Here is a 24,383-nt window from a genome sequence, read left to right as displayed (position 1 = left end):
CATGAATTTTACCATCTTTACTAGAATTAACACGAATTCTATGCAAATGTTAAAAAATTCAAAAGGAGGGAACACTCCTTAACTCACTCTATGGGGTCAACATCACCCTTATAGCAAAGTAAGATAAAGATACCGTGAGAAAGAAAATTACAGGTCAATATCCCTTATGAATATAGATGCAAAACTGTTCAACACAATACTAGTAAACAGAATCCAAAAGTACATTAAAATAATCACACACCACGATCAAGCAGGAATTATACCAATTATGTAAGGGTAATTCAACATAAGGAAATCAATTAATATAATGCATAGCATTAACAGAATGGAGGATAAAAAAGACATGATTTTCTTAATTGATAAAGAAAGGCATTTTGACAAAATCCAGATAAAAACATTTAGAAAACTAGGAATAGAAGGAAATTCCCTCAAAATAATAAAAGATATATATGAGAAACTAGTAGCTAATATCGTACTCAATAGTGAAAGACTGAAAGTTTTTCCTCAAGATAAGGAAGAAAACAAGAATGTCCACTGTCATGACTTTTACTCAACATTGTTCTGGAAGTTATGGCCAGGGCAATTAGGCAAGAAGAAGATATAAAAAAACATCAAAATTGGAAAGAAGTAAAACTTGCCCTATGTAAAATGGTGTGTTCTTATATACAAAAATCCTAAAAGTTTCATTAAAAAGCTACTAGAGTTAATAAACAATTCAGAACTGTTGTGGGGTACCAAATCGACATGCAAAAATCAGTAGTATTTCTATACACTAGTAATGAACAATATGAAGAGGAAATAAGAAAAATCCATTTACAATAGCAACTAAAAGAATCAACTATCTAAGGAAGACATTTTCACTGTATATATGAAAGGACTTACATATGGAAAACTACAAAACATTGCTAAGAGGAATCAAAGAAGATCTAAATAAGTGGGAGGACATTCCATATTCATGGACTGAAAGACCAAATATTGTTAAGATGTCAATTCAACCAAAAACAATGTACAGATTCAACACAATCCCAATCAAAATCACAACAGCCTTCCTTGCAGAAATGGAAAAGTCTATCAGCCAATTTATAAAGGATAAGGGGCCCTAAATAGTAAAACCATCTTGAAAAAGAAGAACAAAATTGGAGGATTTTAAAACTTATTACAAAGCTATAGTAACCCAAACAGCACGGTACTAGCACAAGGACAATATATAGGCCAATGAAATCAGATTGAGGGTTCAGAAATAAACCCTTACATCTACAGCCAATTGATTTTTGACAAGTTTGCAAAGTCCTCTCAATGGAGAAATTATTACCAGTCTTTTTAACAAATACTGTACTGGGAAAACTGTTTATTTACCTGAAAAAAAATGAACGTGGACACTACCTACAATATATTAAAAAAATAAAGCAAAATGGATCAAAAACCTAAGGACCTAACCCACAAAACTCTTACAGGGAAACATCTTCAGAACTTTGTGTTGAGCAATGATTTCTTAGATTCTATACCAAAATTATGAGTTGACAAAATAAAAAAAAGATTAATTTATAAAATTTTACAGCTCAAAGACTTTATCATGAAAACAAAAAGACAATGTACAAAATAGTAGATAATATCTGGAAATCATGTATCTGACAAGATATCAGATACAGAATTGTATCTCATATCAGGACTTGAAAAGAAATCCTGTAACTCAAGAACAACAAAAAAAAGACAAACAACCCAATTTTAGAATGGACAAAAGGTTTGAATAGACATTTCTCCAAAGGAGATATAAAGATGGCCAATAAGTACATGAAAAAATATTCAACGTCATTAGACATTAGAGAAATGCACCAAAACCACAGTGAGATGACATTTCAAATTCAATACATGGCTACTGTTTTAGTTTGTTAATGCTGCTAGAATGCAAAATAAAAGAAATGGGTTGGCTTTTATAAAGAGAATTTATTAAGTTAGAAGTTTACAATTCTAAGGCCATAAAAATGTCCAAACTAATGCACCCAGAGAAAGAGACCTTGATTCAAGAAAGGCCAGTGTCTGTCACATGCGAAAGTATGTGGCTGGCATCTCTTGGTCCTTGTTCCTGGTTCCCTTGCTTCCAACTTCTGATTCCAGTGGCTTCCTCCCTAAGCAACTGTAGGCCTTCACTTAGTTTATCCTTGCCAAAACTCTGGGTTCTGGCTTGCTTAATATCTAATGCAAAGGCACAAGGCAATGTCTGCTGGGCTCTGCATCTCCAAACATCTGTGTCTAGGCATCTGCTCTCTCTGTCAGCACTACGAGCATCTCTAAATATCTGCGTCTGTGCCAGTTCTGGTTCCTTCTAACTTCTGTCAGCTCTCTCCACTCCTAGCATCTCCTGGGTCTGCCACATTTCCAAACATCTATGTCTGCATCTGAAGTTTCTCCAAAATGTTTCCCCTGTTGAGGACTTTAGTAAACTAATCAAGACCCACCTTCAATGGGTAGAGTCACATCTTCATCTAATCAAAAGATCATACCCACAATTGAGTGGGTTAATCTCCATGGAAACAACCTAATCAATGGTTCCACCCTACAACACTGAATCAGGATTAGAAAGAGCAAGGCTTTTCTCAGATACATAACATTTTCAAACTAGCACAGCTACTTTTTTTTTCAGGTGCATGGTCCAGGATTCAAACCCAGGTCTTATCATTTTTAAAACTGCAAAATACATATTGAAGAGGATGCGGAGAAATCTGAATACTCATTCATTGTTGGTGGAAAAGGCAAAATGATGCAATCATTGTTGACGACAGTATAGCAGATCCTCAAAAAGTGAAGTCTAGAATTACCATATGATCTGGCAATCCCACATACACATATATATATATTTACCCAAAAGAATGGAAAACAGGGATTGAACAGATAAATGCACACTGATGTTCATAGCGGCATTATTCTCAACTACCAAAAGATAGAGGTTACCCATGGGTCCATCAACAACAAATTTGATAAACATGTACACTTTTTTTTGGAATATTATTCAGCTGTAAAAATGACGTTCTCTTGTATGTGAGAATATGGATGACCTTTAAAGACATCATGCTAAGTGAAATAACCCAGACAGAAAAGGGTAAATATTGTATGATTTCACTGATATGAAAGAATTAGAAGAAGCAGATTTTGAGACACAGAAAATAGAATACCAGATACCAGGAGCTGAGATGGGGTGGGGTGGGGGTAGGGAATGGGGAATTGATACTTAATTGATATGGAGAGTTTCTTTGGTTGGGGTGACAGATAATTTTGGGAATGGATTGTGGTGCTCAACATTGTGAATGCAATTAACACCACTGAGTTATATATTTGAATGAGGTTGAGAGGGAAATTTTTACATTGCTTATATGATAATAGAATAAAGTTTTAAAAAAACTATAGAAAAGTACAACACAGTGAACCCTACTGTAAACCTGGTCTATAGTTAAAGGATAATTATGATAATATCATTTCATCAATTGTAACAAAATTTACTGTGTTATGAGATAGGGATACTCTGTTTTCTGCATTATTTTTCTATAAATCTAAATTTTGCAAATAAAAAATGAATTTAAACAATTTCCCAATCACAAAACTGGTAAATCAAGACCTACTTTAAATTTATCTTCAAATCTCAAACCCTTTCCATAGTGCCATCCACTGCCTTCCCAATGATAATGTTATAAACTTGTTAGATCACAATGGCATGCTGAAATAATTTCTTAAGGGAGCAATTAATGATGCCAGAAATTTCAACAGTTCTGATGTTATTTTCCAAATCTAGTTTTTAAAAAAGAAATACATATTTTTAATCCTGTTATGGATCATGTTGAATTAATAAGTAGCCTGTTTCCTTTAGACTTGATTTAACTAGAAAACATGACCTGTTCTGTCCCACCTCTGAAATGAGAGAGTGCCTTTTATTAAAGAATAGTTCCACTGCTGATTTTAAAAAGAAAACTCCCCTTGTTTGTATAATGGTATGGGTTCCTCATAGTCATTTCACTCTTTAAAAGCTTCCCGAAACATCTACTGAATCACTTGTTTCTACATTTAAAAAATATTTTGCTTTTTCCTGGTCATAAGCTTTATTAAAAGTCATTAAGTAGGGTGGATAATATTATAAAATTTTTGAGTAAATATTATTCATTCATGTTGGCTTTATTGTCATATACGTTTTACAAATACTTTTTACGTGATCAGAGTAGGTAATAAACTGAGTTTAACCAAATTCGTATTTTTGGTAGCCCTCCATATTTAATGAGGACAATCAGATAACCAACTAATAAAATAAATTATCACTGGTCACTAAATATTCTCATTTGAGTACTAAAAAATAATTGTTAGCAGTCTTTTCATCTTTTTTTAAATAATATTTTTACTTTTTTATGAATAAAGTTTACAAAAAGAAAAATTGTATACTGATAAGATGAACAAACATTTGCAATGCAACAACAACAAAAAAAAACAACCCAATTTAAGAAATGGGCAAAGGACTAGAACAAACTCCAAATAGGATATACGAAAGAACAATAAACATATGAAAGGAAGTTCAATCTCATTAGTCATTAAAAAAATGCAAATCAAAAGTACCACCAAGTACCGCTTCATACTCACAATGATGGCTATTATTTAAAAATTAAAAATAACAAGTGAAGGAGAGAGTGCAGAGAAATTGAAATTGTAATACATTGTTGGTGGGAATGTAAAATGATGCAGCCACTGTGGAAAGCAATATGGCAATTCCTCAAAAAGTTAAATATAGAATTACCAGATAACCTAACTAATTCCACTACTAGGAACATATCCAAAGAAAGTGAAAATAGGGTCTCAGATACTTGTACACCAATGTTCACAGCAGTGTTATTCAAAACAGCCAAAAGGTGAAGACAACCTAAGTGTCCATTGACAAATGAATGGAATAACAAAATGTGCTAAAACACACAATGGAATATTAATCAGTCATAAGAAAGTATGAAGTTCTGGCATGCTACAACATAGCTGAACCTTAAAAATACTGTGCTGACTGAAATAAGTAAGGCAAATGTGGATGTCACTTATATAAGACATCTAGAAATAGCAAATTTGCAGAGACACAAAGTAGACTAGCGGTTACCAGGAGATGAGGATTATCATTTCAGCATTGTTTGCAAAGCACTGGGAACAACTGCACACAAATTATAATGGTTTTCAACATGTAGCATGACTTCTAAAAATAGAATTCCCTAGATCCTACTCAGACATTCTAAAAGAGGACTCTAGAGGTGGAAAATGTTCATTTTTATTTCTAGAAACCACATGTCATCCTTAGATGCAGTAAGGATTGAGGAAAATCTAGCAATGATAGATATTTGAAGGAATACTAATCAAAACATTAACAGTGGTTAACTATGAGTGGTAAAATGTAGGGATTTTTCCTTTTGTCTCTGTACTATTTTGCATTGCTCAAATTTTATATATGAATCTAATTACAACAGAAATTAAAGCTATTTACACTTTAGGAAAAAAAATAAGTTCTAAATATGTTGAATGAAAATTAAGACTTCACTTTGAAGAATCAGAGAATCTGAAATCTGAGAGTGATAAACTTGTGTCCCTAGAACCCGGACTCAGCTGACAGGCTCAATAAAGATGAGTGAATGCCTAAATAAATCAATGATTCATTTAGTCAGTGATCAGATCTATCCAAATCCACCACAGATAGCTTATTCACATTTCTTTCTTGAGGATCTATTCAACACTAGATAAGTAATGCCAGCACTAACCTGAGTTGCTACTATTGTGGATCCAACTAGATAAGAGAGAAAAGGTCCACTTCCATTATAATTCAAACTGATTTAATGCCTTTTGTAAATTGTGTTTTTCTGAAATGCTTTATGGTGGTTTGGAGCTGTAAGTACTCCAGAAAAAAAAAATCCTTAAAATTGATCCATTTCTGTGGATGTGAACCCATTGATAGTAGAACGTTTGATGAGGTTACTTCAGTTAAGGGGTGGCCCACCTCAATCATGATGAGCCTTAATCCTATTGCTGTAGTCCTTTATAAGTGAAATGAAATTCAAACAAACAAACAAAAAGCTGCTGAGGGAACAGCTGGAATCTGAAAATCAATGGAATTTGGAAGAGAAGGGAGAACCAAGAAAGGCCACCAATGTACACTGCAATGTGACAGAGAAGCCAGGACCAAGGATCACCAGCAGCCAGCCCCAGAACCCTACAGTCTTTGGAGAGAAAGCATTGCTTTGATGATCCCTTAATAGGGACATTTTAATGACCTCAAAACCACAAGCCATTAAATTTTCTTTGTTGAAGCCAGCACATTTCATGGTGTATCACTCATGGTTCTCTAGGGAAACAGAACCAACAGGAGATATCTTGTAAGTATTATGAGATTTTATAAATGTGTCTCACACAATTATGTGAATGTACGAGTTCAAATTCCATAGGGCAGGCTGCAAGCTGGCAACTCCGAAGAATGTTTTCAACGAATTCCCCAGGAGAGGTTGGCTAGCTGAAGTAGAAGTGGAAAGTCCCTCTTTTGATTACTGAAATTTTCACTCCTCCTTTTAAAGCCTTCAACAGATTGGATGAAACAGCTCTCATCACTGGAAGACACGCTCCTCAGCTGATTGTAGATATAATCAGTCTTAGATGCAATCAACTTACTGATGATTCAAATCCATAAAATGTCCTCACAGTAACATTTAGGCCAGTGCTTCCTTGACCAGACAACTGGGTACCATCACCTGGCCAAAAAGACACATGAACCTGACCATCATGCATGCTATTTGTTTGAGCAGCCAAAGAAACTATAACCTGCATCGTAGTCCAAAGCTTTCTAGTAGTTCTGTTCACTAGTGAGTTTACAGCTAAAAGAAAACCAATGAACTTGGGTATTCAGAAATAAATTTTGTCCTACCTGAAACTTGGTACAACTCTAAAAATTCTGCACATGAAATGATGGCAATGACATATAATACACTAAGAACAGGATATCCATACTAAGTGCTTTGTACATATCTTCTAATATTTAAGGTTACTTTGTAAATTAGAAATTATTATCCCATAATCCTTTAAAGAATAAGAAATTGAGATGATAGATACATGTTACACCAATTAGATAGTATGAAAAAGCATTAACTAATTTGATGAATTCCTGTTAGTTGCTATTTGGACATTGAGATTTACCTCTCTATGTATATGCCTGTGCTGACTTGAAATTGTTATGTACCCCAGAAAAGCCATGTTCTTTCCTAATCCAATCTTGTGGAGCCAGATCTATCGTTTAGGGTGGAAACATTTTATTAGATTGTTTCCCTGGAGATTGACCTGCTTAATTGTGGGTGTGACATTTGTGATTAGATGGAGATGTGACTGCCATTCCAGGTGGTCTTGATTTTGAGCAGTTCTTCAAAAGGGGGAACAGGGCGAGCCATGGTGGCTCAGCAGGCAGAGTTCTCGCCTGCCATGCCAGAGACCCAGGTTTGATTCCTGGTGCCTGCCCATGCAAAAAAAAAAGGGGGGGGGGACATTTTAAAGAAACTCAGAAGCAGACACAAACACAAATGTTTGGAAATATAGAAGCCCCAGGAGGCACAGTTGTTTCAGAGCCCAGCTGACATCGTCATGTGCCTTTTCACGAGATTGCTAAGCAAGCCAGAACCCAGAGTTGTGCCCCAGAGGAGCTAAGTAAGAACATTTTTATGGCCTTAGAACTGTAAACTTGTTCTTAATAAATCTCCTTTATAAAACTCATTCCATTTCTGGTATATTGCATTCCGACAGCATTAGCAAACCAATACAAAGCCTTATTAATTATTTATCCTGACTTTCACTTAAGAAGGTTATTACAGGGATTTTACAAAGCACCTCTTAGGTGCTAATGGAACTATTTCCTTATTTCAAGCAAACATGTACACTCAAACCAGAAAGAAAATTTAATTACTTTTTTGTTGTTGCTTCCTATTATTTCTTCAACTTTCTATGAAGTTCATCCACATCCTCAGCTTATTATAAGTCTTGAAGAAGCTTAGAAAAATTATGTGCTTTTGAAGACATTCGGCCTTAGCTAGAAACTAGGCTAAACTAAAGCTTCTGACTTCGATTTTAATAATAATAATTTATAACAACATAATGAGTATATTTATTGAATGCCTATTATGTGCCAGGTATTAGGTAAACATTTTACATGCATTATTTCACTGAATGACACAATAAACTTGTGAATTTTAGTTACTATTATTATTTTTTTATATATATGCACTCTCTGGTGGACCGCATTTCATTCTTTTCCCATGTGAGTACCCCGTCATTGCAGCACCATTTATTGAATTTTTTTGTTTGTTTGTTTTGGAGAAGTTCGTGGGCTGGGAATCGAACCAGGGTCTCCTGTATGACAGCCAAGACTTCTATCACTGAACTACCCTCGCACCCCCTATTTATTTATTTTTAGTTAAAGAAATGGTGCTGAAAAAGAGATCAGACTTCAATTAAAGTATGCATGAAGCATATGTGGTTAAGACTAAGGTAAGTTACGCTAATAAAGGATGATATTGACTTTTTTAAAACTCCAACTTCTGAGTGAGAAAAAAGGAAGAAATGTTTACTTGGTACAAAATTTATGTTTTCTGTAGCACCCTATCTAATTTAACTTGTATGGACAGTTTATTCAAACACCTTAATTGCATGGAACTTGAATAGGGAGTGAGATCTTGTGGTTTGTAGAGGTTAGTGTGATGCCTCAATATATCCCAGAGTAATTTGGGCAGAGAATTAAAAATATGTATATTTGCAAAGCCCTTTTGAGGGGCAGGGGGAAAAATGTGGAAATATTAAACTTTCCATATGGGGATTTCCTGATATTGTTGCTAACATTGGGGACTACCAATTTAACAGGGCAAGCCCTCGATCTTGGGGTTTGCCCTTATGAAACTTATTCCTGCAAAAAGAAGCTAAGCCTACTTATAATTATGCCTAACAGTCACCCCCAGAGAACTTCTTTTGTTGCTCAAATGTGGTGTCTCACGTTAAGCCAACTCAGCAGGTGAACTCACTGCTCTCTCTCCCCTTACATGGGACATGACTCCCAGGGGTATAAATCTCCCAGGCAATGTGGGGCATGACTCCTGGGGATGAGCCTGGCCCTGGCATCATGGGATACAGAAAGACTTCTTGACCAAAAAGGGGAAGAGATATGAAACAAAATAAAGTTTCAGTGACTGAGAGATTTCAAATACAGTCAAGCAGTCATTCTGGAAGTTATTCTTATGCATTATATAGATATTTCTTTTCAGTTTTTAGTGTATTATAATAGTTAGAAGGAAACACCTGAAACTGTTGAACTGTATTCCAGTAGCCTGATTCATGAAAATTATTGTATAACTATATAGCTTTTACAGTGTGACCATGTGATTGCAAAAACCCTGTCACAGACATTCCCTATAACCAGTGTGCGGACAGATGATTAAAAAAAAAAGACAGAAAATAAATAAATAATAAGGGGGAAATAAGCATGGTATGGTTTTGGTGTTCTTTCTCATTTTTATTTTTATTCGTATTCTTATATATTTTTTGGAGTAATGACAATGTTCAAAAATTGATTGTGATGATGAATACACAATCATATGATGATACTCTGAACCCACTGATTGTACATTTTGCATAGTAATATGGTATATGAATATATCTCAATAAAATAGTATTGGAAAATTGAGAAACCAATAAAGAAACAGATATTTAGAAGGGATAAATTAACTTTATTTAAGTCAGTCAACTAATATATGAACAGACTAAGAATTGCCACCAAATTTAGTTTGCTTTTAGGTCCCATGCTCTCAAATACAATGCTATAGAATCGAATCTCTCAAAATAATATTAAGAAATGAACACAAGAGTTGGAATATCCTTCCTTCATTACCAGTACAGCTTAGGGATTCCTTAAGCAACTACTCGTTGCAGTTACTGCTACTAGTACCTCTACTAAACAACATTAACAATAATGGGCCTTTCCATATATATTGTACCCACTGCTGGTCCAGAAGATTTACATATATTTATCTCATTTGATCCTCAGAGCTACCCTGTAAGGTAAGCACAAAAATCCCAATTCTTCATATACTAAGACAAAATCTTTCCAGTTCTACAGCTATTAATCTAATGTTTGATCACAGGTTTGACTTCAAAACACATACTCTCATACCCTGAGAGTAGAAATGGGTGATCTGACCCTAAAGAATTTCTCACTCAAAAGAAAATCCTACTAATCTAACTGGCATCCTAGATGTTTCTTACCTCTCCCCAAGGATATTCCGCTCTTCATTCCAAATGGTTGTGTTTGAAAAATTTGAAAGATCCCTTAAGGTTGAGTGGAACCATTCTTCATTCACTGAAATGGAAAGTGGTGCTTCCCATTTAAAAATTTCATGCAAGGCAATCTGTTATTGCTATTTTAATTCTTTTTCTGAAGCCACCCTCTTATTAAAATCTTCTCTCATGAAATAAGGTCCATGAATTATTATATTACTTTAAAAATTATATTACTATTAATAATACATCATTATGAAGATCTCCAGGCTTCATTTCTAATGCAAATTATATAGAGGCTAGTAGACAGAATTTATCCTTCAAAATTTTGCCCTAAGCAGTGCCTCATTTGATTTAGTTTAATTAACTCTGGATTAATAAAAACAAACAAGCAATGAACAAATAAATATTTACATGTAATTAGACTGAACCTATTCAGAGTAAATGCAGAGTGACTCTTGCGATGCCTGACAATTATTCTGAAGCTATTTCACATTCATACTGAAATCGTCAAAAGATAATGTACAAAGATAAATCCCCAGATGCATTAAAATTTTAGGTTTATATAGCTATGGGTAGGTTTTCTTCAGAATTCATTTAGAGATAACTATGGAATTCAATTTTTATTGTTGCCAGGGTTTTACTGCCTCGAGTAAAACATTCTGCAGTGTTCTAATCAATTTGACCAGTTTTATGGAAACCAGAGAGCAGTTCAGTTGAAGAGAAAACAAACAAATTAATAAATGTCAGAAAAACCAAATAGATTTTCCCTGCTAGCAATGATGGAAGACTCAAAAACAGGGAGCAGAAGCTTTTTCTCTTTCTCAAAGGCTATGTATGCCCTTCTCAAATCACGTTCATTATATGAGAAGATCTAGAGTTAATTTCAAAATTAAGCAAAGAAGACCATAAACAGAATAGTTTCACTGATGACCAAGGCCTGGATATCCCTCTCTGTTGTCCTGAATGTTACAAATTCTTCCCAGGAGTCCCTGTGAATTTAGGAAGCAAAAGCACCTTCTGCTTTTCATCTCCTCAGAAGAAGGCTCCCAAGTTACTGTATAAGCTGGAGAGGAAGTGAAGTGTTAAAGCAAAAAACAAAAAGCAAAAAGCAAGACCCACCAGCTGGAAGAGGTAATCCTTAGTTACCCAAATCAGAATGGACTTTTAGCCTGGACAGGAATCGGAGGTTCAGTCTTTCTGTACAACTGTCTGCTCCCAAGGTGCAGATAGTTCTCTCCACTGCTGAAGCAGTCCTGTATCTAGCAAGGAAGGATGTGAATAGCCGCACCAAGTCAGCACAACCCAGATTGAACATGTGGACTTTAACATTTTTGCTGAGACTCTTGCTTGCTGAATCAAATCCATTATGTTGGAAAATTTGACTTCTCACTGCTGCCTAACACTGTCTAAAGTTATCCAGAAATCTGGCTGTTTAAAGTTATCCGGAAATCACTAATAGAGATAAAGCCTCTCTTCCATGGAGCTTTAGGGGATCCCTCAGAGATCAACTTGAAGCTTCAGAAAATAATCGCAAGTAATTCTGTGCTTGCTCGGGTATTATATGGTGACTATATTCTAACCTGAAATCAGGTGTCACCTGATTTCACTTCTCACCAACTCTGTTGTCTTGGCAATTTCTATATGAACCTCGGTCTCCTCATCTGTAAAGCAGTGGTAATAACACTTGTGTGATGATATTTGTATGAGAACTTGATAATGTATATAAAATATAGGTGCTCATAAAATACCTGCCATTATAGTAATTATCATTATTGTCACTGGTAATATTATCATTGATAATATGATATTTGTTTAAAATCATTCTCTTTCTGTTTCTAGGCATTTTATTCCTTATACTCTTTTCTATTGAGGCCATTTTAAAGCAAGCGTGTTCAAAGTGAGTGTATAAACCAAAAAAGAGAAATACATGGAACCTAGAAAGAGTATACAATAAAAGAGAGGAGCAAAAGGAATTCCAGAATGAATAGCAAAGAGAAACCCAGGGATATATTGGACTGTAAAGGAGGAAATTATGTGATAATTTTGAGTACATGGAAAACTGTTTTGACAGACTGTTTTGAAGAATGAAGGGCAATTTAGCCATTGGCACAAAGAAAGCTAAGAAATTTATGACTTGGTGAATTCTTAACTTCAGAAAAAAGAAAAAAAGTGTTTAAGAAAGGAAGGGTAATCACAGTACACGACTGATTCAGCATTGAAGGATATTTATGTAGTCAAAAAAGTTCAAGCACTGAATACTGATTGAATAAAAAGTGTATTATAACTATAATGGGAGAAGGGTTGAGGAGTGAGCTAAATCTAGCAAAATAGGAAATCAATCTTGTGATAGTTAGGTTCAGGTAAGGCAGGTAAGAGTGCCCATTTGTCTGGCCAGGCAAGCACTGGCCTAACTTACTGTAAAAGGACATTTCATGGATTAAATCATCAGTAACCTGATTGCATCTATGGCTGGTTACATCTATAATCAACTGAGGCGATTGCCTTCAGCAACAAGGGATGTTTCATCTTATTCAGTAAAGGCCTTAAAAGGAGAAGTGATGACTTCAGCAGTCAGAAGAGAGACTTTCCATCTCTACTTCAGCCATCCAGCTTCTCCTGGGGAATTCATTGAAAGCCATCATGGTTGTCAGCTTGCAGCCTGCCCTATGGAATTTGGACTCATGCATCCCCACAGTTGTTTGAGATATTTTTTATAAGACCCTCATAATATTTGCAAATGTTATGCTCCTGTTGGTTCTGTTTCCCTAGAGAACCCTGACTAATGCAGCTTTGGTACCTGGAGTGGTTCTCGAGAAATAAAATCTTAAAAAACAGGCTTTCTGAATTGGTTCTGGGATTTTTGCAGTTGGTTCTCTAGTTTGATTAGATTCAAAGGCATTAATAACTCTATTTCCAATAATCAAGATGACATTGATAGTCCATGGTTTGAGTTGGCGATAGAGATATGCATAATATCACCACTGGATACTGTTTCTCAAATGCTCATGTGAGGCAAGGCTCTGGGTGAGAGTGTTTTTGACAACAGAGTTTTGTGGAGTTAAAAGGTATGATGGTGTTGGCTGATTGTTCTGAAATATGCTGAACACAGTTATAAAAGAAAGGGATGAGTTGAAGGCTTCCAATTTGCCAGTTAAGCATCGCATGAAGAGTGTGAATGTTTCTATGTGTGCCTTGAAAGAAAATTTTATCTCCTGTAACTGCAGATTTGAGATATCTGAAAACCAGATGATAATCTCATTGTGCAAGTGGCAAATTTACACCATCAACTAAATTCCCAAACTTGAGGTTGTCTGCTATTAAATTGAGGGCATTGACTGGAAAGGAATGGGATCCTGAAAATTTGGATGGGGGTCTATGGGTTGATAATGATGGCAGTGGGGATATTGAAGCCCTAAATTCTGCTGAGACTTCACCAAATAAACCTGTTGTGTTTGTCCTGAGGACCAACACCCAGTCTGCCCTGAGGAATCCGCCATCCAACCTCCACCTGAAGAAATTAACTCTACAATTCCTGATAAACTTGTAACCACCTCCCTCAAGGAAACAGCCCTCACTTCTCTGTCTGGAGAAAGTAATCCTGTTCCACCAGATGAGACAGCAAGGGTATGCCCTGAGGTGAATGGCTTGCAAGACAACTCTAATTCTTCTTGTGACCTACTCCCAACACTCCTCTTTTCTTCCAGACTTATAACTAAAGTCCCTACAGTCACCCCAAAAGGTGAGATATAAAGTGTGGCCCCTAAGAAGGTATGCTACATTCCAAAAGAACTGCATGAGTTTTCCAATTTATATAGACAGAAATCAGGGGAATATGTGTGGGAATGGATATCAAGGGTGTGATATAATGGTGGAAGGAATATAAATTTAGATCAGGCTGAATTTATTGATATGGGCCCACTAGGCAGAGATTCTGCATTTAATATTATAGCCTGAGGGTTTAGAAAGGGATTTTACAGTTTGTTCGGGGTGTTGGCTGAAACAAAGACAAAACGTTGGCTGACATTACCTAAGGTTGACATGTCAAAACTGCCATAGTATAATGTACATGAGGGGATCCAGAGGCTTAGAGAGAGCAGAATTTTACAATGGATTTTCCATGTAAGACCTACACACACACCCCCAGGAGTGACCAAAGGATACTTTTTACCAGGACTGTGAGGAATGAATTTGTGAAATTAATGCCATTATTTCTGAAGAGCTTTGTGGTCGCTCTTCTCTGATATTATGTGGGAACCACTGTCACTGAACTGGAATCTGTAAACACAATGGGGATGATCTGATCTCAAGTTGGCAGAAGCATGTGGTACAACTTAATTGCCAAAGACTATGTGGGTGTGGCTACCACAATGGACAGCAAACTCAAAGCAGCAGTTAAAATAATCTGACTCACAGAGACCTATGGCATTGGCTAGTACATCATGGGGTACCTAGAAGCAAAATAGACAAGCAGTCTGTTAAATTCTTACTTGGTTTGTATAAGCAGAAGAGCTCAGGGTCAAATGAACAAAAGTCTAATCTTAATTATGAAAAAAAGAGAGTCACAGCTCCTTAATCAATGTCTAGACTTGAGTTTACAGACCTAGAATCCTGTGAATGAGGAAGGCAAGGTCCCCTTGGGTAAACATGTTTTTATACTGCCAAAATTTTAGATAGCTAACCTTTCTCCCAGCTGTACCCAAAGAAATCTATGGACTTCTACCAGGGTAACTGTGCACTGAGGAAAAGGAAATAATCAGATATTTTTGGAATTATTATTATTAGTCACTGGCTCAGAAGCAACATTAATTCCATGTGATCCAAAACGTCACTGGAGTCCACCAGTCAGGTCAGGTGATCTATGACATTTTAGCTCAGGTCCTTCTCACAGTGAATCCAGTGGGTCTCCAACCCATCCTGTGGTTATTTTCCTAGTTCTGGAATGCATAATTGGGGTGGACATACTCAACACTTGGCAGAATCCCCATATTGGTTCTCTGACTTGTTGAGTGGCGGGCTATTATGGTACAAAAGGCCAAGTGGAAGCCACTAAAACAGCCCCTACCCAGTGAAATAGTAAATCAAAAGCAATGCCAGATTCCTGGAAGGGTTGCAAAGATTCATGCTGACCATCAAGATTTGCAGAACGTGTGGATGTGTGATTCTCACCATATCCCCGTTTGACTATTCTATTTGGCCTGTGCAGAAAAATAGATGGATCTTGAAGGACAGCAGTGGAGCAGGTGGTGACTCTAATTGCAGCTGCTCTTTCAGATGTGGTATCATTGCTTGAGCAAATCAACACATCCTCTTGGTCTCTGGTATGCAGCTACTGATCTGGCAAATGCTTATTCTCAAGTGCTGTTAGTAAAGACCACCAGAAACTATTTACTTTCAGCTGGTAGGCCAACAATACAACTTCACTGTCCTACCCCTGTGTTTTAGTTTGCTAAAGCTGCCAGAATGCAAAACACCAGAGATGAATCAGCTTTTAATAAGGGAGTTTATTTAATTACAAATCTATAGTTCCTCAGAGGAAAGGCAGTTGACAGCTAGCTTTCATCTGAGTTTCTCTGTCAATGGAAAGGCACCAGGTGACATCTGATGGTCTTCTCTCCTGGCTTCTGGGTTCCAGTGGCTTTCCCCAAGATGATACCTTTCTTCATCTCCAAACATCTGAACTGAGCAGCAAGTGCTCATATGAGGTATGCTGAGCTCTCTTCTGATCTCTTTCTTTTAAGCCTCCAGCTAATTAAATTGAACATCACTCATTGTGGAAGGCACTCCCTTTAGCCAAGAGCAGATGTAATCAGTCGTAGATGAATTTCACATGCTGATGATTTAAGTCCACCACAACAGAACAACAGGGCACCATCACCTGGCCAAACTGACACCTGAACCTAACTCTAAGCTATAGGGGCCTTTATCACCTTTCCCTCCCATATGACATCACACTGGTTCATTATATTGATGATAGTTGTTTGGACCTAGTGAGCAAGAAGTAGCAACTACTCTAGATGCATTGGTAAGACATTTGCATGTCAGAGGATGGAAAATCAATCCAACAAAATTACAGGGGCCTTCCAACTCAGTGAAATTTCTAGGTGTGGGGCATGTTGTGATGTCCTTTCTAAGATGAATGATAAGCTCTTTCATCTGGCCCTTCCTACAACCAAAAAGGAAGCACAATGTCTAATCAGTCTTTTTGGATTTTGGAGGCAACATATTCCTCATTTGGGTGTGCTTCTCTGGCCCACTGATGGAGTACAATAAAAGCTGGTAGTTTTGAGTGAGACTGTGACAAGAGAAAGCTCTGCTACTAATCCAGGCTATTGTGCAAGCTACTTCCCCACTTGGGCTGTATGATTCAGCAGATCCAATGGTGTTGGAAGTGTCAGTGGAAAATAGAAATTCTGTCTGGAGCCTTTGACAGACCCCTACAGAAGAATCACAATGCAGACCCTAAGGATTTTAGAGTAAAGCCTTGCCAATCTTTGCAGATAACTCCTCTTCTTTTGAGAAACAGCTTTGGGTCTGCTTTTGGGCCTTAGTAGAGACAAAATGTTTAACCATGGGCCACCAAGTTACCATGGGACCTGAGTTGCCTATCATGAACTGGGTGTTGTCTGACCTGCCAAGCCATAAAGTTGGGCATAAACAGCAGCACTCCATCATAAACTGGAAGTGGTATATATGAGATAGGGCTTGAGTAAGTCCTGAAGGCTCAAATAAGTTTCATGAGGAAGTGGATCAAATGCCCATGGCCCCTACTCCTGCCACTTTACCCTCTCTTTCCCAGCCCACAGTTATGGCCTCTTGGAGAGCTCCTTACAATCCTTTGACTGAGGAACAGAAAACTTGGGCCTGATTTATAGGTGGTTCTGCAAGATATACAGGTACCATCCTAAATGAGAAAGCTGCAGCACTGCAGCCCCTTTCTGGGACATGCCTGAAGGACAAAGATGAAGGGTATTCCTCCCAGTGGGCAGAACTTTGAGCAGTGCACCTGATCATTTTGCTTGGAAGGAGAACTGACTGGTGATGCATTTGTATACTGACTCATGGGCTGTCACCAATGGTTTGGCTGGATGGCCAGGGACTTGGAAGGAACATGATTGGAAAATTGGTAACAAAGAGGTCTGGGGAAGAGGTATATGGATAAATCTTTCTGAGCAAGCAAAAACATGAAGATATTTGTGTCCCACATGAATGCTCACTTCATCAGGGGAAGATTTTAACAATCAATTGGATAAGATGGCCTATTATGTGGATACAAGTCAACCTCTTTTCTCAGTCACTCTTGGCATTGCCAAATGGGCTCATGAACAAACTGGGCATGGTGGTAGGGGTGGAGGTTATGCATGAACTCAGCAACATGGACTTCCAGTCATCAAGGCTGTGCTGGTTTGGAAGGATGTATGTCCCCTAGAAAAGCCATGTTTTAATCTAAATCCCACTTCATAAAGATAGAGTAATCCCTATTCAACACTATATGTTTGACACTGTAACCAGATCACCTCCCTGGATGATGTGATTTAGTCAAGAGTGGTTGTTACACTGGATTAGGTGACGGCATGTCTCCACCCATTTGGGTGGGTCTTGATAAGTTTCTGGGGTCCTATAAAAGAAGAAACATTTGGAAGACAGAAGGAGATTCAGAGAGAGCAGAGAAGAATGACATAGCCATGAGAAGCAGAGAGCCCACAAGCCAGTGACCTTTGGAGATTAAGAAGGAAAATGCCTCCCGGGGAGCTTCATGAAACAAGAAGCCAGGAGAGAAAGTAGCAGATGATGCCTTGCTAGCCATGTGCCTTTCCAGATGAGAGAGAAACCCTGAATATTATTGGCCTTCTTGAAACAAGGTATCTTTTCCTGGATGCCTCTGATTGGACATTTCTATAAACTTGTTTTAATTGGACATTTTCTCGGCCTTAGAACTATAAACTAACAACTTGTTAAATTCCCCATTTTAAAGGCCATTCTGATTCTGGTATATTGCATTCTGGCAGCTAGCAAACTAGAACAAAGGCCAACTTGGTTATGGACACTGCCAAGTGCCCAATCTTCCAGCAGCAGAGACAGACACTACTGGAATGGACCTTGATATGACACCATTCCCCGAGGCGATCAGCCCTCTGCCTGGTGGCATGTTGACTACTTTGGATCACTTCCATCATGAAACAGGCAGCATTTTGTTCTAACTGGAACAGACACATACTCTGGGTATGAGTTTCTTTCCCTGCATGCAATGCTTCTGCCAACACTACCATCCATAGACTTACAGAATGCCTTATCCACTATCATGGTATTCCATACAGCATTTTTTCTGATCAAGGAACCCACTTCACAGCAAATTGTGTGCAGGAATGGACATATGTTCATATTCTGGTCTTACCATGTTCCCCCATCATCCTAAAGCAGCTGGATTGGTAAAACAGTGGAATAGCCTTTTGAATACTCAATTACAGTGCCAACTAGGTGGCAATAGCTTGCAGGCCTGGTCCAGCGTTCTCCAGTAGGCTATGCATGCTCTGAATCAGTGTCTACTCCATGGTGCTGTTTCTCCCATAGCTAGGGCTCACGGGTCCAGGAATCAAGGGAATGGTACCACTTACTATTAGCCCTAGGGATCCATTAGAAAAAAATTTGCTTCCTTTGCTGCAACCTTAAGCTCTGCTGCTCTTCAGGTCTTAGTTCCAAAAGGAGAAATGCCTCCACCAGGAGACATAACAATGGTGCCATTGAACTGGAATTTAATACTGCCACTTGGCCATTTTGGGCTTCTCATGCTTCTGAATCAATAGGCAAAGAAAGGAATTACTATAATGGCTGGGGCCTGATTATCAAGGGGAAATAAGACTGCAACCACAATAGAGATGAAGAGTTTTCCTGAAATACAGGAGAGCTCCTTGGGTATATCTTAGTACTGTCATTCCCTAATTAAAGTCAGTGGAAAACTGACTTTACCCAATCCAGGCAGGACTACCCATGGCCCAAAAACTTCAGAAATGAAAGTTTGTGTCACCCCACCAGGCAAAGTACTATAGTCAGCTGAGGCACTTCTTGAGAGTAAGGGGAACACAGAATGGGTAATGAAACAAGGTTGTGCTAACAAACAAATAAATATGAATTATGACATGACCAATTACAGAAATGAGAACTATAATTGTATGAACATTTCTTCCTTGTTTTTTTTTATGAGTATGTTTGTAAATGTGCATAAAGCAAATAACTTTGTTTTCTTCCCTACCTTTATCCCCTTATCAGATGACATAAATTGTATTAGTCCATGTCATGGTGTTTAAGTTATAGGATACCAAATTTAAGAGTGAATATTACCCAAGGACTTGTGCCCTATTCCTGAGAGATTTAGTGTTTTACCCATTTTATGCAAGGCAGTTGAATATTGTTAGGCAAAAAATATGTCTGTTATTGTTTTTACTTTGAGATTAAGTATGCTTTAAGGTGTTGTACAGATGCCAAGTTGACAAGGGTTGGACAGTGATTGTTAGGTTTATGTGTCAACTAGTCTAGGTGAGGGTGCCCAATTTTTGGTCAAGCAAGCACTAGCCTAACTGTTACTGTGAGGACATTTTATGAACTTAAATCATCAGTAAGTTTATTGCATCCATGGCTGATTACATCTAAAATCTCTGAGGAGATTGCCTTCAACGATGAAAATGTTTTATTGTCAGTTGAAGGCTTTAAAAGGAGAAGTGATGATTTCAGCAAGCAGAAAAGAGAATTTCCATCTCTGTTTGAGCTAGCCAGTGTCTCTTAGGGAACTCATTGAAAACCTTCAGCAGAGTTCCCATCTTGCAGCCTGTCTTATAGAATTTGGACTTGTGCACCCCCAAAGTTGTGTGAGACACTTTAATGAAATGTATTTCCTGTTGGTTCTGTTTCCCTAGAGAACCCTGACTAATACAAATATATAATGTCTAAAATTGATGAAGCAAGAAATATCAACTTAAAGACACTGTTTGAAAGTATAGTGGCATATGCTAGAAAAAACATTGGGGGGAAAGTTTGGAAAATAGTGGCTTCTAGAGAACAAAGTAGTTGAGGACAGGAAATATGCGAGCATGGGTTTTATTGTAAGCCTCTCGGCACTACTTGACTTTTTAAAAGTTATGGACAATGTTTTGATAAAAAGTATAACTTATTTAAGTAAAGAAATACACATTTTAATATAAAGGACATCACACATACATATGTCCTCACTCATTGATAAGCCCAACCAAATGGAAATCTACATGACATATATCTTTATGACAATATTTCCTGAGCTGGAAAAAAAAAAATAGGAGCCATCATCTGACAACTAAAAGCATAGAATTGGTCAGTTTGGATTTGGAGTAAAGGGAAAGGAGGCAGAAAACTCAACAAATGAACGTACAACCCCTACATTCAAGAATCTTGCATTTTGGTTGAGAAGAGAGATTAATCTTATAAGAAAGAGAGGTTAAGAACCTAAAACTGCTTTTTTCAGATAAAAAAAGAGAAAAACTTTTATAGGCTTTGCCACCTATGTCTCCTAGAGATTTCCTATGAACTTTATCCAAGACTCAGAAGAAAAATTGTCTGTATATGCCTCACATGATGAGCTGTATGGCAATTCCAGAGACAAAGGAGAGTCACTACTTTTTAATTTGAAGATATCATGTAGATAGACCAACTAGGTATTTTGCAGATGAAGTAATTAATCTTAAATGATGCTATGTGTTTTTCCTAAGTTCACACACTCCATTGGGGCCAGAACCAGTTTTCTAAAACCACTTGTGCATTCTGCAGAGTGCATTATTGCCCAGTACAAAATCAGGAAGGCTCATCTAAACCTCACCTTGTTTAGATAAGAACAATGATAATTTTCTAATATTGGTCCACTGATTAATGTGAAATAGTATTAATTCTTTGTATAGGGTTTCGGATATGTCATCTTTGTTACATCATCTAATACTAATAACCTGATATTTCAGGGAAATTTTGTGTTCAAAAAGATTTGCTGAATTGTTAAGGGCAAATAACCAGTGCAGAGTAAATCATATCATTGGACCTAAGTGTTCTGATTGCTTTTGTTGGAAGTTTTTTCGCTTTCATTATGACCCACAAAACATTAGAGAGCATTTCTGTGTAATGACTTTGTTTTCAAAGTTCTTTAAAAGATTTTAAATTAAAGTTACAATTTCTTAGTAAATTTTAAAATAAGTGAATTATTTCAGTTTTGAACAACAGTTATTCTTAATGGATAGTAGCAAAAGTATTCAAAATGGCCAAGGTGGGAGAAAATCTAGGATAAGGGTCAGAAATATACATATCTAACTAAGGCTACACAACATTTAAGGCAGTGGTTCCCCTTCAGAGCTTGGCAAAATGTCAAGATTATTTCTCCAAAAATTTTCAAGGCAAAATTTATTTTGTGACTGGAATTCATAGTATAAAAATGCTAGGAAAAAATTAAATGGCCAAGGAAGGTTGAAAATATAGAACTACGATTGCTTTTCCTCTCAAAATGGCTTTTATGGATCTTCTAAGGAAAAAGACTCCAAACCACTGACTCATGAAAATCAACTTGCAATTTAATGCACACACTTGTGCAGCCAACCAATTCATACCAGAATATATGAGCTTTGGTATCAAAGTGCTGTTTGCAATTGATAGATAATTTGAGGCTCTAAAACCTCATTTCTGCCTTTCTCTTTGCAAGAGAAATGCAAAGTAAATGTCATTAATGGCTCCACACTTTTCCCTCTAGAGAAATACAAGCTAAAACATCAATATCACATTCTACTCATAGCTTTAAAAGCTGGCTTAAACCATTGTTAATTTTACATGTGTAAGGAAGTTTTTAAGTATATGCTTTGCATTTTCACTGAAAAGTTCAATCCTTAAATAAGGTCACTGTCACTGCTTCTACTTGCATTCTAAATAGCAATGCAAAGATGTAGAGCATGCAGAAATGTAAATGTATATACAAGTATATATCCTAGTAGCATTAAGTTACACTCTAACCATTTAGCTTATTTGAATGCAGAAGATTGCATTTTTCAGTTGGAGTGATTTTTCATTCACTTTCAACTAGCTATATTTTCACTCTCTTGTTCTGGTACAACTCGAAGCAAAATTAAAGCAATCTCTTTTTTTTTTCTAAGGCAAATGGATTAAAAAAAAAAAGATCCTTATTTTTCATCCTGTTTTGAATAAGCAGCCTATATGGCTCCTCTTCTGATTTGAATTGTTTCTTTTCCCTATGTGATGGCAATATTTTTTTTCACTTCCTTTTAACAATTCTACTCCTAATTGTGCTGTTTCACTATTATGGGTGTGTATTAAGACGTCGAGGCATTTTTGTCATTCATAGGGAAGTAATTATGTTGACTTAACTAGAGTTTTAGGTTTCCAATCAAACATGGGAATTTGTGAGGTCCCTTCAATCATACTCTCTCACAGCAAGAATTCTTAATTTGTGCCTACCAATTGGCAAGGAGACTATAGACAAGCTTTGGAGGGCTGCACAATCTCAGACACTGAATAAAAATTCTCTGTGAATTTTGCAGGGAAGGGATCCATGGCTTTCAACAGATTCCCAGAGAAGCTGAACCCCAAATGATTAAGAACCAGTGTTGTACAGGGTACTTTCCGGGTGAATCTAAATTTAAAAGGTTTCAATTGATGATTTCAAAATTAATTTCTTCCAATCTTCTTTTCAATATTATTTTCAAACAGCCCTGTATGTGATGTTCAAACCTTCTTTCAAAATATCGCTTAAGAATATTTGGCATAAACACTGATTATCTATAGACCTTTCTTATTTGGTCTCAAGAATTTACAGTAGAATATTGTGTACTGTTGTTCTAGTTCTATTTTTCTGGTCAGATGTGGGTTTTAAGTTTTTTAGGCGAATCCAACATTTCATTTCATTCAAACAAGAGGTGTAATTGTCAGTCATAGAGATCATGACTTGAACTCTATCAGCAAAATATATGGTAATAACTCCATATCTGAGGTACAGAAGACTGGCATGATCTCAGAAAGATACGGGCTAATAAAGAGAAATTTGCCAAATATTTGACTGCCCTTTGACGAATTAAATACAGCTGCCACAGCTTCTGTTATACAGATCAAACATGTAAAAATTCCATTAAAGAGTTCAGTTAATTAGTTCTCTCCTACTAATGCACCTGTCTGGAAATGTGTACATAAGGGGAATTCTAACAGATTTCTTAAAGGTCTTGGGAGAAAAGAACTCATTCTCTTTAGATCCCTTTAGGAGCTGTTTAACCCTACGGCCTCTTATCAAAAGACAAAATAGAGATGAGAGGCATCAGTAGAAAGACGATACTTCCTAAGAAACTGTACCTCCCCACCCCCATAACGACAAATTATCTCGCCTGATATGTCAAGTGACAAGGTTGAGACACCCTGCCCTAAGGCCATGCCACCATGGGAGGTTATAGAGGTAAGCTCCAGTCAGACCTACATGCTTCACTGGTCACTAGGAGTTGGTGAGTGTGAGAGCAACCTTGTAAATTGTAATGCTGTGGGCAGAGAAGTGAAAAATGCTCTTCCCTTCCCCGTTAACACTACTTGTTTCTCCAAAACACAGATTAAATGTTACTTTCTTCAGAAAACTGTTTCCCATCCTAGTTTCACACCTTTTCCCATGTACTCTCATGGTACCACGTACTTACTCTAATTGCAGTTCGGCTTAAACTATTGTTGAGTACCCCTAGATAACAAGTTTCTTGAAAGCTGTATTATTTTTTGCTTTTAATTCATTCTTGTGTCTCAGTACCTCACAGACTGTTTGGCACATGATAGGTACATCATAAATATTTGTGAAGGAAGGAAGCCTGCGGGACTGGCTTGGGTTCTCAGTGCACTATTCCAGACGAGATTCACTCAAGATTGTTTTAGGCAAGGATGGGGCCTGTGAGGATATCGGGCCTCACGTCCTCTGAGGCCATGAAACTGGGGAATATCTCACTCCATGGCTTGTAAGGTCCACCAGCATTGTGAGGGAAGTTTCTGGCCTAACAGAAGGTAGCCATAATGACGTTTCCCTGAGATAGTGCTATAGA

At 37.2% G+C, this 24,383-nt stretch overlaps 1 protein-coding gene across 2 annotated transcripts in view; it reads right to left on the bottom strand.

Moving 5' to 3' along the window:
* The window catches only part of PTGER3 (prostaglandin E receptor 3), a 110,585-nt gene that overhangs the window by 30,615 nt on the left and 55,587 nt on the right, over positions 1 to 24,383 (bottom strand). The gene's annotated exons all lie outside the window — the stretch shown is intronic.

The sequence above is a fragment of the Tamandua tetradactyla genome, chromosome 11, assembly GCF_023851605.1.
Source record: "Tamandua tetradactyla isolate mTamTet1 chromosome 11, mTamTet1.pri, whole genome shotgun sequence".
Taxonomy (NCBI): domain Eukaryota; kingdom Metazoa; phylum Chordata; class Mammalia; order Pilosa; family Myrmecophagidae; genus Tamandua; species Tamandua tetradactyla.
Note: the sequence above shows the minus strand (reverse complement) of the source record. Positions and strands in the feature narration are given on the sequence as shown.